This window comes from Odocoileus virginianus, chromosome 13, assembly GCF_023699985.2.
Source record: "Odocoileus virginianus isolate 20LAN1187 ecotype Illinois chromosome 13, Ovbor_1.2, whole genome shotgun sequence".
Lineage (NCBI taxonomy): Eukaryota > Metazoa > Chordata > Mammalia > Artiodactyla > Cervidae > Odocoileus > Odocoileus virginianus.
The window spans coordinates 23,982,346-23,999,503 of record NC_069686.1 but is presented as its reverse complement, the minus strand read 5'-3'; the positions used below and the strand labels follow the sequence as shown (position 1 = coordinate 23,999,503).

Here is a 17,158-nt window from a genome sequence, read left to right as displayed (position 1 = left end):
TCTTTGCAGTCCAAGGGACTCTCAAGAGTATTCTCCAACACCACAGTTCAAAAGCATCAGTTCTTTGGTGCTCAGATTTCTTTATAGTCCAACTCTCACATCTATACATGACTACTGGAAAAACCTTAGCTTTGACTAGACAGACCTTTGTTTGCAAAGTAACATCTCTGCTTTTTAATATGCTGTCTAGGTTGGTTTTAACTTTTCTTCCAAGGAGTAAGTGTCTTTTAATTTCATGGCTGCAGTCACCATCTGCAGTGATTTTGGAGCCCCCCAAAATAGAGTCTGTTACTGTTTCCACTGTTGCCTCAACTATTTGCCATGAAGTGATGGGGCCGGATGCCATGATCTTAGTTTTCTGAATGTTGAGTTTTAAGCCAACTTTTTCACTTTCCTCTTTCACTTTCCATCAAGAGGCTATCTAGTTCCTCTTCGCTTTCTGCCATAAGGGTGGTGTCATCTGCATATCTGAGGTTATTGATATTTCTCCTGGCAATCTTGATTCCAGATTGTGCTTCATCCAGCCCAGCGTTTCTCATGAAGTACTCTGCATATAAGTTAAATAAGCAGGGTGACAATATACAGCCTTGACATACTCCTTTTCCTATTTGGAACCAGTCTGTTGTTCCATTTCCAGTTCTAACTGTTGCTTCTTGACCTGCATACAGATTTCTCAAGAGGCAGGTCATGTAGTCTGGTATTCCCATCTCTTTCAGAATTTTCCACAGTTTATTGTGATCCACACAGTCAAAGACTTTGGCAATAATCAGTGAAGCAGAAGTAGATGTTTTTCTGGAACTCTCTTGCTTTTTTGATGATCCAGTGGATGTTGGCAATTTGATCTCTGGTTCCTCTGCCTTTTCTAAATCCAGCTTGAACATCTGGAAGTTCTCAGTCCATGTAATGTTGAAGCCTGGCTTAGAGAATTTTGAGCATTACCTTACTAGTGTGTGACATGAGTGCAATTGTTCAGTAGTTTGAGCATTCTTTGGCATTGCCTTTCTTTGGGATTGGAATGAAAACTGACCTTTTCCAGTCCTGCGGCCACTGATGAGTTTCCCAAATTTGCTGGCATATTGAGTGTAGCACTTTCACAGCATCATCTCTTAGGATTTGAAATAGCTCACCTGGAATTCCATCACCTCCACTACTCCTACAGATCTTGAAAGGCAGGTAGAAGTTCCCTCTTTGCTCTGGTCTTTCTATTCTATTTTTAAATGTTTCTTTTATAATCGGCATCTTACTGTATTCTGCCATATTTTCCACTTTGAAAAATAATTTCAGAAGTCACTGTGGCAGTGAGAAAAGAGACTATGTCTCAAATTGAATTCAAAAGTTTCTCCCTTGCAAATAAATATTTTTAATTCTAATAGCCCATTTTCCTTCTTTCGTACATGTATTTTGCACCACATCATTATCCAGCTAACTCTCCTTAATTGACATCTGGCTTCATAGACCTTTTGATGGGTTAGTTCTGGGTCTGCATATTTTTGTAAGAGTCAAATATATATTTTAAAAATAGTATGTTAAAGAGAGGCTTATATTTAAGCCTTCTGTTTAGTATCTATGTATTACTTTGGTTGATGTAACAGAATAATAGCCACTTTAGCTACACTACAGAATATAGCTTATGGTTAAGGTTATTATGTAGCTTAAAGAAAATAAAAGTTTGTTTCACTCTAAACATAAAGGTCTAAACCTAAGCAGCCCACTGCCCTTTTGGCAGCTCCCTGGTTGTGGGAACTCGGTCTACTTCTATCCTGTTGACCTCTGATATTTCATATACAATTTATAGGTTGACTGTTTGGTCTCCTGACACCCTGTTCACATTCTCACTCATGGGTAGGGGATAAGAAAAGAGTGATGAGGAGAAAGACACCTCTTTTAAACACAAGACCTAGAAATTGCCCATATGATTTTTACACATCCCCACTGGTTAGAACCTAGACACTTCATCACCCCATTTCACTGTCCGGGAGTCTGGGTGACTAGCTTGAAATGACATTAGCAGAGAAGTATTCAAATTATTGGTAAATGAACTACCAGTCTCTATGCTATTCTACACCTGTAACATCCCATTTTCTCCTCCTCCAACCCAGACCTCCTGCCTTTAAATCCACTTGACCCTCACCTTGCTGAAGAGTCTTGCCCAGGCCTTTTGTATGACATTAGTTTATTGCTTCTTTGATGTCTTGCCCAGCAGAGTCTTCAGTTATCAGGTATCATGGTGTGATGTCGTTTATCTCTCTCCCTCTCTTCCAGTGTCCACTTTTGAACCTCAGACTCCTCATAGGTGACTGTTGCCTCAGCTTTTTGTCTCTTACCATCACTTTTTCTAACACCCTTCCTTTCCATTTTAGAGCAACCTCAAGCGAAATGACCCTTACTGTCTCCTCTCTGCAAAAGTTATGTTCTCCTTGTCTAGCATTTCCCTGGATTCCACAGGAAGTCTATCAGCCTCATGTTTCCGTTCCTCCCTGGAGCTTCCTCTTGCCACCCCCTCCCCTCCCCCCAGTCCCTGCAAACAATGACAAGAGAGTCCTAGCTGCCTGCACTGTTACTCCAGTCAGTTGCTTTGTCTCTTCTTTCATCCTGGGTTGGGCCCTAAAGATAATTCAGAAAAGTCATCCTGGAATTTAGGGGGAGAGAGCAGAAGGAAAATAGCCCTTATTTTATAAAATTTGGTCTTCTTAATAAGGACATTTTATTAATTATTTTATTTACCTTAGGCTTTCCCCTATATATTCAGAAGCTAAAGGGTTTATCAAAACACAGATCTGTGTTGGGATTCTGTGTATCTACGCCCCAGCCTGGTTCCGTGGGACCTCCTGAGGACATGAACAAAGCCTCCGTGCCTGCGCTGCAGAATCACACAGAGGGCTTCTGTCAAGCCAGCCCTTTCTTCTTCCTAAAACGGCCTCCAAAGGCAGCCTTTTTCCCCCTTTGATGTAAGCTCACAATTTCCTCACTTTCAGGGATTTAAATCACAACAAATGTTCTGTGGGTTCACCTGTTTTTCTTTTTTTTTTTTTCCGTCTTATATTTTTTTTCCCATTGAGCTGAAATTCACATAAAATAAAATCAACATTTTAAAGTATACACTCAATGTAGGATATATTTTTAAAATCTCACCTTGATTTTCTTCATTTTTACCATAAAGGGTCAAGATACCCTTTCTTTTTTGTAATTTTTAAATAAAAATTGTATATATGGAAGGTATACAACATGATGTCTTGTTATATACATATACAGTGAAATGATCTCTCTAGTGAGGCTAATTAATATATCCATCTCCTCGTATAGTTACTATGTGTGTGTGTGTGGTTGGAGCACCTAAAATCTACTCTCTTAACAAAGTTCTGGTCTACAGTACAGTATTAAGTAGAGTCTTCATGTCGTACATTAGCTGTCTAGACTTATTCATCCCGTATCACTGCAACTTTATGAAGGTTTGCCCGTCCTGAGGTACCATGGGATCTACTGAGTCCATTGTTGGCCAGCTGCTTTCCTCCATTGTTAAACTGGGGCCTCATAAAGTTCCCCTTAGAGGTCCTCCCTCTTTACAAAAGCTGCCTGGTTTCTGCTTCTTAACCAAGAAGCCTTCTTTCCATCCTACAGCTCTCAAGGAAAGCCAAACACACCGAAGTTCTCACCTTTCCTTCCCAGCCTTTCCGTATTTCCTCCTCCTTCCTAACACCTCATTCTTTTATTTATTCTGTCCACTCCAGTAGTCTTACCTATCATTCACTAGGAATTGCTTAGGTGCCAGATGTTATATTTGTTAATCTCCACATCCCAGTGAGGTAGATATTCTCGTTTTACAAAGAGGAAACAGGCAAGAGAGGTTACAAAGCCTGCAGAAGGTGGGGAACTAAACAGTGGCTGAGCCAGGATTGAAATCCCAGTCTGGCTGGGAAGCCAACACTGTGTCACACTGCCCTGCAAACATACATGTTCTGCTTTTAAAGAGGTCACACAGAGTAATTGAAACAACGTAACAGTCCAAAAGCTTCAATTTCAATTCCTGACTCCATCATTTTGTTTGTGTCCTAGCCAAGTTACTAAACTTCTGAGTTCATTTTCTTGTAATATGGGGTCAATGATCAGTTCTTTCATTCAAAAAAGTATTACAGAGTATGTTTTTTTAAAAGATTTTTTTGATGTGGACCATTTTTTGAAGTCTTTATTGAATTTGTTACAACATTGCTTCTTTTTTTTTTTTCTTAAACCGTTGGCTTATTTTCCATGAAACATGTGAGATCTTAGCTCCCCAGCCAGGAATTGAACCAGCACTCCTTGAGCTGGAAGGCAAAATCCTAACCACTGGACCACTGGGAAAGTCCGTATGGGGTACTTTTTATGTGCTGGCCACAGTTCTAGGTTCTGATGGCACAGCCTCAGGTAGACAGATGTTACCCTGCTCTCAAGGAACCAACATGTTAGTGGGAAAGCAGATAATGAATATACATATCTTGAAAGCACTTTAAAGAAAAATAAAATAGGGGAAAGGAGAGCATGAAAGAAAAGAGGGAAAGACAAGACCGCTCCAAGAATGTAAAACTTAAGCGGAGACCCGTAATAAATAAGGAGCAATGCACAGAGGGAGCAATGTGCTTATTCTGGGATAAGAATATTCTAGGCAGGAGAGTAGAAAGGGCCAAAAGCAAGATTTAGTAGTAACTAACACAAAAGCTTGTAACTATTAAATTAATTCTGACAGTGCATACAGACTGGTATATTTCAGGTGCATAAATATTGTCTTTTCTTCTTCAAAGTTTTCGTGTGTTGCTAACACTCGATAGTTCCTTGTGCAAAGAATCAGTGAGCTGCACACATCTTAAAACTTCCTGTTTCGCTTCACTGCCCAGATGCACAGTTTCTTTGTGCCTGCTGCCAACACCTTTTACTGCCCCCGCTGTCCCCTTTGTACCCAGTGGCCAAGTAGCTTCACCCCAGGGTGGACCAACCTCTCCCAGTGTGAAAACTCTTTATTCTGCCAAGCTGTTTGACACAAGGATAAAGTTACTTATGTTTATCCTCAAACCATAGAAAATCCCTACTCCTGCCTCTAGTTTTCCATACCCCCAATCCCATCCCATTTCCCCAGGAGCACAGTGAACAGCTTCTTCCTTTCTTTCTCCAGCAGCACTCCCCTCGCCATTGTATAGACGGTGTCTCTGGCCTCCTTGTTTCTGATGTGATACACGTTGCTTATTCTGGCTTTATGCTTTCACACACTTTAGAGAAGAGGTTCTTCATAGCTTCCTTTGAACACCCCTCAGCTCCTGTGAGACTCTTCTCTTTTACTACCACCTGGTTTTTTCAGATATTCTCTTAAAGACTGCTCTTGTCACCCAGTACTTGACAGTGTTGAGACCTTGTGGAACCCATTTAACTGGGCTGGATGTTCCCCTTCAATATTCTCCTCAGAGCCTGAGAAGACCTGTGCCTCTGATATAAGCCTACCCGTCTCCTCTCTTCAGCAGGTGCAACCACTTCCTTTTCATTTTCTTGAGCTCTGTGTCATCCAAGCTGAGCTTTCCATCGCCTGAAATCCTCTGCCGTCCCACCTGCAAGCCCTTTCGCACTGGCTCCTCTTGCTGTGCTGTGGTAGCCACAGGTAGCTTCATTCTGGACCCTTGAAGTAGGCATAGTCCACTTTTACTGAGAAACTCTTTGTGGCAGTCTGCTAGAAATAGCCTTTTCCCCCTTGTCCAAAAAGACATGCTGACAGTCTCTCCGTTTTGAAACCCCTCTTCTCTCTTCACACTGCACTTGATTGCACCACATGCAAACCGTGATTTTGATGCCCTCTCTTGGAGCCACAGTGGAATTCTTGAAGAAGAGAATGGGTTGTTTTTAGCCTCCGCCTATTCGATTTATGGATACATACTAGAGTGTGATACACATTTAAGTTTGAGAACATATTCATGGATCACATATGACCCTGCTCAGAGGGGTGATCTGCTTTTTCAGGCTCTCACCAAGTTGTTCTGGTGTTCCTCCTCCTTTCTGCTTCGGGTCCCATGGATAGATAGAGGACCACTGTGTATGTTCACCATTTGCCTCCTCCTGACTCATTATATAATGTGCAACAACAGCGGATCCCATGACCCTGGAACTCTCCCATATTCACTTCATTTGGAGTAGCTGTGATTTCTTATGCCCCAGTTCTTGCACCTCTTTCACAGAGGAAAAGCGCCCATGATTTTTCTCCCACATGCTTTGAATTCAGGAGGATGCGTGTGATCCATCTATCTCTGTGAAGTAGCTGAAGCATCATAAGGTCATTTGGGTACCTGTCAAGTCAGGAGAGAGGGCAGCGTCAGAGGCAGAGTGTAATCTTCCTCCAGATACCGTGATATAGTCTCCAAGTGAGAAGTGAAGCTATTTCTAGTTATGTTTGATTCAGAAACCAAATTAGTAAACATGAAACTCCAGAACCATCAAATTACTGGGTTTGGGAAAACCTGAAGCATCAGCTGAGCATTAGTCCTATTTGATCACCCTCTCTTTATTCAATTTAAAAGTTTTCATCTTTATTTATCTTCATTTTGCACTCTACTGTTCATTGATTCCCTTTTAATCCCGGACGCCCTGCCTGCTGTATTCAGCAGACTCTTCCTTCTCTCAGATCTAGAGGAGTCTAAGCTGATTTCCTGTGGTTCAGTTCTCAACCACTTAAAGGAAAGGTTGCAGCTTTTTCTTTTGTAGTCAGGTGGGTTTGATTGTTTAAAACAAGCTTTCTTTCAAAGAATCTCAACAGACTATACAAAAGCTTAATCTTCATATCTGTATATAGACTAAAATAAGACCTGCGGTGCACCATCCGAGGGTGCTTGTTCTTTGATTTTTAAAGACATTTTAAAGCTCCTTTTTGTCTCCTTTTCTGCCTGAAAAATTAAATTCTAGTGTTTTTAGTGAACAATATATTAATCTTAATCATGCATACATATTTTGGATTGGTCGTTTCTCTTTCTTCTAAAATGGCATTTAGCATTGCAGTTTTTATTTCTTCTACTGCTAAATCTGATTCCCTTTCCTCCAGTCTTTATTCACCCTGCTTTGCTGCCGTTCTTGGTTTACCCATTTGTAATGCCTTTTCCTTAATCACTTTGAAATCCACCGTATTTTCTCCTGTTAGCGCACATCATCCCTGGGGCACTTGCTGTAGCAAGTGGTGGACACATTTTGCGTACTCATGAGAACCTTCCATGGAGCTTTGTCCCTTCAGTTGGACGCCAATAATTTCTCCAGCCTGGGTCTCCAGGATCCTCCCCAAAACTGCTCTTCCACAGCATCTCTTCTTCTCCCAGATACCAGATGAAAAAGAAGGTAGACACTTCATGTTTACCCCGGACATGGATCTCTCTCCCTCACTGTGAATTTCAGCACAATTTTAAGAGACATTGACCTTGCACAGCTATCCTCTAGTGGGAATTTTATCAGAAATTCTTTTATATCTCTTATCATAAAATTGCTAATATTCAACATGTTCCATGTCAGCCCTTTGATCCCTCAAAACTGGTGGAGCAAAGGCCTATTGCCCTCATTCATTCAACAAACATTTGTTGAAAGCCTACCGGGGACACACAGGAACATGTGGATGCCCTAGGGAGATGAATTGTTTGTTCCACATCCTCTTACTAGGGCCAGGGTTTTCAATTATTTGTATACCTTTTTCATTATGTTTAAAATGAGAGATTTATTACCTGCACTACACATTATATAGCTTTACAACTTAAATGTAATTGCCTCGCTATTGCAATTTTCTGAACCAGATCACTTCTGAGGAGGCACAGAAGACGGTTTTTAATTTAAATGATAAAATAAATCACATGTTCCTGGTAAACAGTAGTTATGCCATATATCAGGCACTTCCAGTATTTCAGCTCCCAGTGACTACAACTTCAGGCAGCTGACTTAGTAGCTGGGTGGGGATGGGCACTGTGAGTGCAGGGAAATGGTTGTTCCTTTCCTTGCAAGGAGCAGCCTGGGGTGTGTGCCATGCGTATCCTCAACAGAGATAAGTGGTGACAGTGAAGGCTTTTTTTATGTACTTTAGTGGGAATGAGACCAATTTACAAGTTGCCAGTCTCTAGAAATCCAGCTTGACTGGCACATATATTTTATTTATTCCTGTGATATTCTAATACGCTGTTATGGATGCCCTAGTAGGAACCCTTGGCAACCACCCAGTTGTCCTGCCCTTAACACACCAGGGATATTAAGGGAAAGCCAGATGCACTCCATGCTCTGAAAGACCTCAACCCAATAAAAGAGGCAGCAGTGAAAACAGATTATTTGCATAAACTAGTAATCAGGCAATCAGAATATGGCTTCTGTTTAAATGATATTTTATAGCAGTAGTTTATTTTATAAGTCAGAGTTCAGCAAACTACAGTCATTGCAAGCCTAGCCTCTCCTGTCACCTGCTTTAGTAAGTAAAATTTGACTGGAGCACAACCATCCTTATCCATTTACACATTACACATTGTCTGTGGCTGCCTTTGCACTGTAACGGCAGAGTGGAATAGCTGCAGGACACAGAATGGCCTGCAAAACCAAAATGTTATTATCTGGCCCTTTACAGAAAAAAGGTTTGTTGACCCCTGCAATAAAATATGCATGAACCTATTTCAAAGTGATGAGTTCAAATACTGTTGGCACTTAAAGCTTTCAACTCGAGAATTGCTTGGAGTATTTTCACAATTTCTGTGCAGTGTGGTCAAACCCAGAAACAATAATGAAATATGACCATCCTCACACTAGCAATAATAGAATACCATTAAGCACTGTATAAATGCTTAGAATACTGCCTAGGTATTAATTCTGAATTTAGTGAGAAAATGTTCTTTTTATTTTCTTAGCAATGTCACAAGCCTGACATCCTATTAAGAAAAAAGAAAGTGAAATAAGAAAAACCAAATGTTGTTTTCTCTTTCTTCAACAATCTCTCCCTGCAATGGGATTTGAGAGTCTTACATTTACATTTTTCAAATCTAAATCTAGAAATCAACAAATTGAAACCATTTGTGTTTGAAGAAATTCTCCAGTAGAATACTTGACTGTGATGCATTAAAAAAAACCAAAACCTTGGATTAAATTAATATCTCCTCATGGGATAGTCCCAATAAATATGGTTGTGGCGTACCTCATGATTCGCCTATATTTTTATTGTGCTACTCTGTTTATCAGAATTTGCACTCTACAGTCTAATTGAACGACATGGACGAAGCAACTTAGGCAGCTGTCAATTTCCATTTCCTATCTGCAGAGTAGAAGCCCTTTATTTCATTTGTAGGACTGTGCCAAGAATTAATGAGATAAAACCTAAAACACTGAGCACTATGGTATAAATGTGAAAAATGTTTATTTTCTTTCTCTTTTTTTAATACAGTCTGTGATATTTGACCATTCTTTCATGTCATGCTTAATGCAAATATTCCTGTCACCTTAAACATAGCAAAGGGACCACCCTAGTGAACCAGATGCTTACTGAATGGTTAAGCTGATTCCTTGTCTCTGAAAGCCTTCATCTCTGTCATTACCTGATAATACCATTTCAAGTGATTAAAACGCAGGGATGCTCACTCCAAAGGGCTAATAATGCAATAATATTGTTAAAAGAAATCAACCAGGACTGTCTTTTATTGTTTCTATCACTTAAATCACCTGTAACTACATTGGAATGCAAATCATTAACCTCCCAGAGTCAGCAGGTTTTGGGTTTCTGTCTTTAAGGAAGAATGCAATGGTCTATCATGAAACCTCAGATTCTGGCATTCATCGTATTTTGATCTTGTTATTTTTCTAGAATTTCTTATGAACCAGCCTGGGAAATATTTACTTTTTAATTACAAGAAGAAAGAAATCTCTTCTGATAATTGGAGCTTCTTTAGTCTTGCTTTATTCAACATTCTAATGCCTTTCTTTGTTTTCCACCTAATAACTTCAGTCCCCTTGTTTACAAGCTTTCTGAGACACCCTGCTGACAACAGACTAAAAATCCAGTCTCCTGATCACAAGATCTGAGTTTAAAACCAAGCTGATCTATTCTGTGTTGTATTGTGTCCGACTCCTGTGTTTATTTCCTCAGTGCTAAAAATAGTGCCTGGAACATAGTAGGTGCTCAGTAAATATCTGTTAAACTTAACTAGTAACTAAAGTATAAACAGAACTTCATCTGCAACCATCCACTCTGTGGTCCCTAAATGTGTTCTGCCACTGGCAACCTTGGGGTTCTTTTCAGTACCATTGAAATCTTACCCACACTTCCAAGGCCCTGCTCCATAAAACCTTTCCTGATCCTTCAGTAGCTAAGATGAATTTCTCCATTGAGTTTTCATAGCATGCCCTACTTCGTTTATAGTGTTAAAGCAATCCATTCATTCTACAACTATTTATTTGTTGTAAAATATTTATAAAATATGCAGTGAGCACCCTTTCTGCAATGTTCCAGCACCAAAGATACAGTGGTGAAAAGACTGATAAGGCCCTGCAGGTTTATATGCTGATGGTCATAATGATAACAGACAAATGTATAACATCAGGCAGTGATGGGGACTCTGACAACAAAGGAGGGAAAGGACTGAAGAAAGATGGATGGGCTTCTCTGAGCAAAAGGCGCGTGAACAGAGACCTGGATTACACGAGGAAGTGTGCAAGGCCTTGTGCTAGGGGCTGAAAAGATAAAGACGTGAAGCACGCTCCTTGCTCTCATCATCATGAAGAAACTTACCTGCTAGGCGATAATTATTGCACACTGGGGTCGGAGAACTACAGCTAACACGACCTCTAGAGGAAAGCCATGCTAGCGCCTTGTTGCCTTGCTATTTTAGGTACTTCTGTGTTCCTTGCTATATTGTCAGTTTGTCTAGGAAGGAATGACAGGTTGTTCATCTTGGTGTCCACCGGCGCGCTCACGGAGCCTGGTGCCTTCCCCGCCCAGCAGACTGGTGGGCTTGGCCAGTGCGGTCCTGAGCAGAGCCTTCCCTGCAGACCCTGGAGCTGGGGAGAAGGCGCTTGGAGTTCCTTCCGGGCGTTCTCCGCAGAGGGAGCTCATTGCTCTCCTTTGTGAATTACTGTCCACACTGAGAACCCCGCAGCAGAGGGTCTGATGAGTGGGAGAGCTGCCAGAGCAGTGCGGGGAGGTTGGGCCCTCGGGGCACCATTGAGGTTCATCCTCCAGCTTTCTGTTTGAAAAACTTACTGTGATCACAGTGGAGATGAGTGGGCGGAACTAGGAGAAACTTGTACTCTTTTTCTCTCTGTTTATATATATCAAAAATGTATTCCAGTACCACACGGGGCAATTTGATTCATCCAGGTTGACAAAACCCTGCCTCTATTTTTTTCCCAGGAAAAGAAGGAATTTTAAATGGAAACTAAATTCCAAAGTCTAGAAACCGTAACCCTTATTCGCAAGGCACTTCTGAGAGTTTACTCTCTGGGATAATTGTCTGCTTTAATAAATTGGTTGGCCCTTTAATAAAATGATTGGCCATTTGTTGAAGCATAAAGAAAGACAGCAAGTAAGAAAGAGCAAGTGTGTGATTTGTATGCAGGTAGAAACAGGGCATCATAGAGTGTTGGTACATGCAGTACAAATAGCTATTTTGAATCCCTAATCTTATTTGTTATACTATTTACATATCAGGTAATATTATCTTGCCTACACACAGTATCTCACCTAATGGTGAAACTAGTCTGGACTGGTCTAGGTTTTGTGTCAGATGGCAAAAGTCATCTCAGAGTTGTGGCCATGATCCAATGCAAGCATGCCAGGATTGCACCAGGATAAGAATGACACGATTCTGTACAATTGAAAATCTGTTTCAGAGTCATAGGTAACCATTGCATGATAAAAAGTGCAACCTCGCTTCTCTCCCTAGCTCTATTCTTCCTCTATACTTCTCTGTTTTCCTCCTGAATTGCTCCCCTGAGAGCTGCAAGGCACATCCTTTCATTATGCAAAGCCCTTTAGCTCCCTCCAGCTTCTGCTCCCAAACATTCAAACACAGCATGGGAGTGGCAGACTAAAGAGTAAAGAAACCTGGTTTTTGTTGTAACAAGTTCCTACATCTATGTAAACACATGACATTGTTTTAGTAGTGTTCCTATAAACATTAAGAAAAACAATGTCTTCCATTGGGTCAAATGAACATCCTTATCTTATCAGCTTGGGGCCAGTGGCAAACTCATTATGTCAGCAGATTGGCAATTTATGCGGAAGCCACATAGAAATTGCCAGGGTTATAGGTGCTTAATATATGTTTATTCAGTGAATGAATAAATATGAATGTGTGCCTGCATAATTGGGTGCATAAATTAGGCATTTATATGTGAGGAACTCTTTGAAGGAGTGAATAACATAGGAAGATGATCTGTGTATTTTCGGAGAACTGAAATAAGGAAAACTGTTCTAACTATATGAGGAAAACTATTCTAACTTCATCATAGACATATGCCTTGAGGTGCTTTCAGGAGTGCTGATGTATTTGCCTTATTCAGGTTCATCTCTCCCATTTAATTCTCATAATATATAGCATTGATGTGCAACAGAGTAGAGGTAATTACTATTACCATGTACAACCTTGGCTTCACTAGAACCAAATTAGCAATCAACCAGATACTTAAAACAAATGGATGCGTGACTATTTAGACATACCTCTATGTTATTTGTATATATAACTACACATATATTTGAATTCTAGCAAAACTTACTCTGATATTTTTCCCACCCATTCCAAAATTCCATCATAATTCTCCTACTGTTGTATTATTTTTTAAGTAATTAGAGAATTAAGCATTAGTTGACTGATAACTGACAAATTCTTTTGCTTTTTACTGATGCTGGAGCAGGAGTGGTTTATGACTAGTGGATTGGGATTGAAGGCAGTAGGGACTGGGCAGTAGCACTGACCCCTATGTAAGAAAATCAGCAATCCTATTCACAATATCATGGCATATGACTCTGATCTAGGCCAGTTATTTCCTTTTAGTTAAAATGTCTGATATGGTGAAAAGAAGTATGGCAGAAGATATTGTGGGATCAAGGAAATAGGCAGGTCATAGAGCTTTGATTCTTGGTTGATTCAACAAGTCTTATTCATAAAGTAGCCTGGAATTAAAGGAATAAAACCAAGTTCTGAGTAGGAGGAAACTAAATGAGACTAGGATTCTCGATAAGAAAACTTCAGTTCTGAAAAGGAAATGGAATTCGAATTCAGAACCAAGAATGAGGCTGATTTAAACTGTCTGAATCTTTATGTGGAGATTGGTAGAAACACTGCTGTCCAGTGATTGTGGGGATGTCCCATGAAAAAAGAACAGACTAACTGTATACCTGGCATGCTAATGGAGATGAAGTTATTAACACATTTCTAGGTTCATCGTCATTGTCTCTGAGTTAGTACTTAGCTGATTGTGATGAGGTAGACAAGGAATGACACATTCATAACCATTTTGGAGTAGTTTAGGGTCTTAAACATACTCTATGGAATCTATGTATATATAAGGACTTGTGGTTATGTTTAATGGAATTTTGAAAATATGAAACATATGGTCATAAATGCTAGAGTATAAGATAACCCATTTATAGTAATGTCACTTCATGAATGCATTAAACAATTTTATTGTCTTACATTCAAAAGCTATAGAATGATCTTAAAGTACAAGATGGAGAATTTATGTTTTCTGCTTTTTGTGGCATTCACTGTAGAAAAGTTGGAAAATTCAAAACTGTAAAGAAATGGATTTTGTGGAACTGTAATACTATCACTCCAAGATGATCGATATTAGCATTGTGGTATATTTTCTCAGTATTTCTTTTGTGTGTTATTATATAGCTGTTATATATTGTTAAACATTTTTTCTAATCTATTTTCTATACTGAACATTGTATCAGGCATTTCCAGTATTATTAAAATATCTGCAAAATCTTATTAATTTTATTGGCTACAGAACTATCCCTTCATATAGACAAAGCTTTATTTTAACTCAACCATTTCTACAATGTTGACCATTTAGGTGGTTTTCAGTTTTTCATTATTATACATAACTTAATGAACATGTTTGGACACATAATTTTTTAAACTTCTGATTACTATATCCTTGAGGTCAATTCCTAGATCCAGAATTATTTTTATTGAAAAAACAAAAAAAAGAGAAACCTTTTCTGAGGTTCTCGGTATATACATTGAGAACTTGCCTTCTGAAAATGTTGTAATAATTTATATACCAATCAGTAGTATAGAAAAATGCTCATCTCTTTGTACTATTGCCACACTTAAGATTATTCCAATTTTGCATTATTTACTAATTAAATCGGAAAAAAATGTATTTTGTTATTGTTTTGATTTTTACTTGTTTGATTATTGGTGAGTTTGAACACTTTATATATATTTTAATCACTTAAGTGCCACTTTTTGTCACTTCTCTATTAACTTTGCTCAGCCGTCAATTGTTAGAAAAATGGCCCATGAACAGAGCAAAAGTACTGCTGATTCTCATTATTCCTAGTAGTTGTGTTGTATAAAGTTGCAGCAAACAATAAATTAGCAAATACTGAGCCTCTGTTCCTAGGAAATATAGGGTTAGGTTTCTGGGAGCCTGTGGTCATGTTTTCATCCACCCGTCAATACATACTTTGTTTAGTGTGTTTCTGTTTCAAGGTAGTAGTGGTAATGTTAGTTGCTGAGTTGTGTCCAATCCTGCGGCTCCATGCAAGAATACTAGAATGGGTTGCCACTCGTTTCTCTGGGGGAATCTTCTCAACCCAGGGATTGAACCCGAGTTTCCTGCATTGCAGGCAGATTCTTTACCATCTGAGCTACCAGGGAAGCTAACCTAATTTTTATTCTTGATTAACATTATCTATTTATAATAATGTTATATAATATATATGATATAATATTATATATAATATTATATATTATATATTTATATTAGATTACATATAGTACTATAATATATTATTATAATTATATATTATATAACTTATAATATAATATATTATATTATTATAATTATATATAATATAATATATGTAATATAATAAATAACATATTTATTCTTGATTAACATTAAACTCATAGTCAACAGCACAGTGACTCATGCCCATACAAAGCTTATCTAGCACGACATCACAGCCTTGCACTTAGGGACACTGGACATTTCAGCACTATGCTTGGGGCCATTTCAAACAGCAAACTGACCAACAAACAGCCCCAAAGTGCATATTTTGTGACATTAAACATACCATGTGAAGGATGCTGTTACAATAGGACAGCTGACACAGATTCAAGCATCAGCTTATTCAGCCTCAGTTGAGAACATGAGGCTACTCAGAGTTTGCACTGCTCTGGGCATGTCTGTGAATGATCATGAAAGTACCATAAGTATTGATTGGAGGTTACAAGTAAGTTTCAACAGGAAGGCGAATTCACAAATCCAGAATCTATGAATAATGAGAAATCACTGTATCTCCACTGTCTTAGTGATCTGGCCCCAGGTTAATGGTGATAAATATGGGTAGGTAACGAAATGAATAGACAGATAAATGTAAATCAATTCTTGTTGAAGGTAAAAGAAAAGTGTTACTTAAATCCTATAATTTTGAAGTATAGACAGGATTTGCAATACCTACAACAGGGAAAGAGCAAAACTGAGAATGGTGAAGCATGTATGCTGACACCTGTGGAGAAAGAGCAGAACAGGGAAATGCAAAAGGCGCCAGCGTGAAGCCAGACAGAGTAGAACATGCGTCTCATCGACCAGCTTGTGACCTTGGCTAAGAACCACTCTGGGCCCTTTTTTCTCCTCCATAAAATCAAGACTAAAACATCTTCCTTTGACTAAACCTCATTTGGGGTACCTTTTCTCTCTTATTCAGCTACAACCCTAGGACCTTGTGTAATTCCCAAAATATATATGTCAGCTATGTCAGGTGTATATATATGTCAGATACTCAATGACAGAAATGTACAAAAAATGAAAAAAAAAGTATTTTAAGTCCAGAATATTGTACACTTAAAATACAGAATAGAGCATTTTCATTGTAAAACACTTGTCATATGGGACTAGTCCCTCCCAATGAATAGTTAACACATATTGATCTCTCCATTTCACATACTCTACTGCTCTATATAAATGATTTATGTCAATTCAAATTATATTAATGATTTATTGATTTCTTTATTTTTATTTAACAAACGCTTGCATAGTACTTACTATGTGCCAAGCTCTGTTTAATGCTTAACAAATATTAATTTGTTTAATCCTTGTAATAACACTATACAGTGGGTTTTATTATTAAAACTATTTTATATTAATACATGAGTCATAGAGGGGGTAAGTGACTTATACAAGGTCACACCACAAGCAAATGGCAGACCCGGGATATGAACTGAGTGCTTTGGCTTCAGGGTTCATGTTTATAACCTCTACTCACAACAGCCTTAGGAAATTTGAGATAAAGAAGCAGGGGTTTAGTCACTGACCTAAGTTAGCAATGAGCCTACTGGTGTGTCTGACTTTAAAGCCTGTGTCATTAGGATTTATAGCTCCAGGCCACTAGCATTCTGGTAATAAAACAGCAGAGGCTTACAACAGTTTACTACCTATGTTGTTTCTAACTGCTTCTAAAGCAAAAGCAACTTACTTTCTCTCTTCCTGTTTTCTTAATAATGCAGCTAGATTTTCATTGCTATAATTAGAGGTTTTCTTTCTGAGTCCTGAAAGCTGATTTTCATGGAACGTGAAAGTGAAAGTTGCTCAGTCGTGTCCGACTCTTTGCAACCCCATGGACTATACAGTCCAAGGAATTCTCCAGGTCAGAATACTGGAATGGGTAGCCTTTCCCTTCTCCAGGGGATCTTCCCAACCCAGGGATCGAACCCAGGTCTCCCCCATTGCAGGCGGATTCTTTACGAGCTGAGCCACAAGGGAAGCCCACACCTTTGCATAAGCCCTCTTTATTTTTATGGATGCCAATCCATGACTAAAGTCGATCTGACAAACATACTTGCGCCATGGAATATAAGAAGGGAGAAAAAAGAGTCTTAGCCCATTCCAGAACTAAGAATGGACAGGAGATTGTTAAGATTAACAGCTAGAGCCTTGGACTGATGCTATCTGCATTCACATCAGGCTGCTC

The 17,158-nt window shown here is 39.1% G+C and overlaps 1 protein-coding gene across 4 annotated transcripts in view; it reads left to right on the top strand.

Annotated features, from left to right (window-relative positions):
- The window catches only part of CSRNP3 (cysteine and serine rich nuclear protein 3), a 198,042-nt gene that overhangs the window by 138,893 nt on the left and 41,991 nt on the right, over positions 1 to 17,158 (top strand). The window lies entirely within an intron of this gene.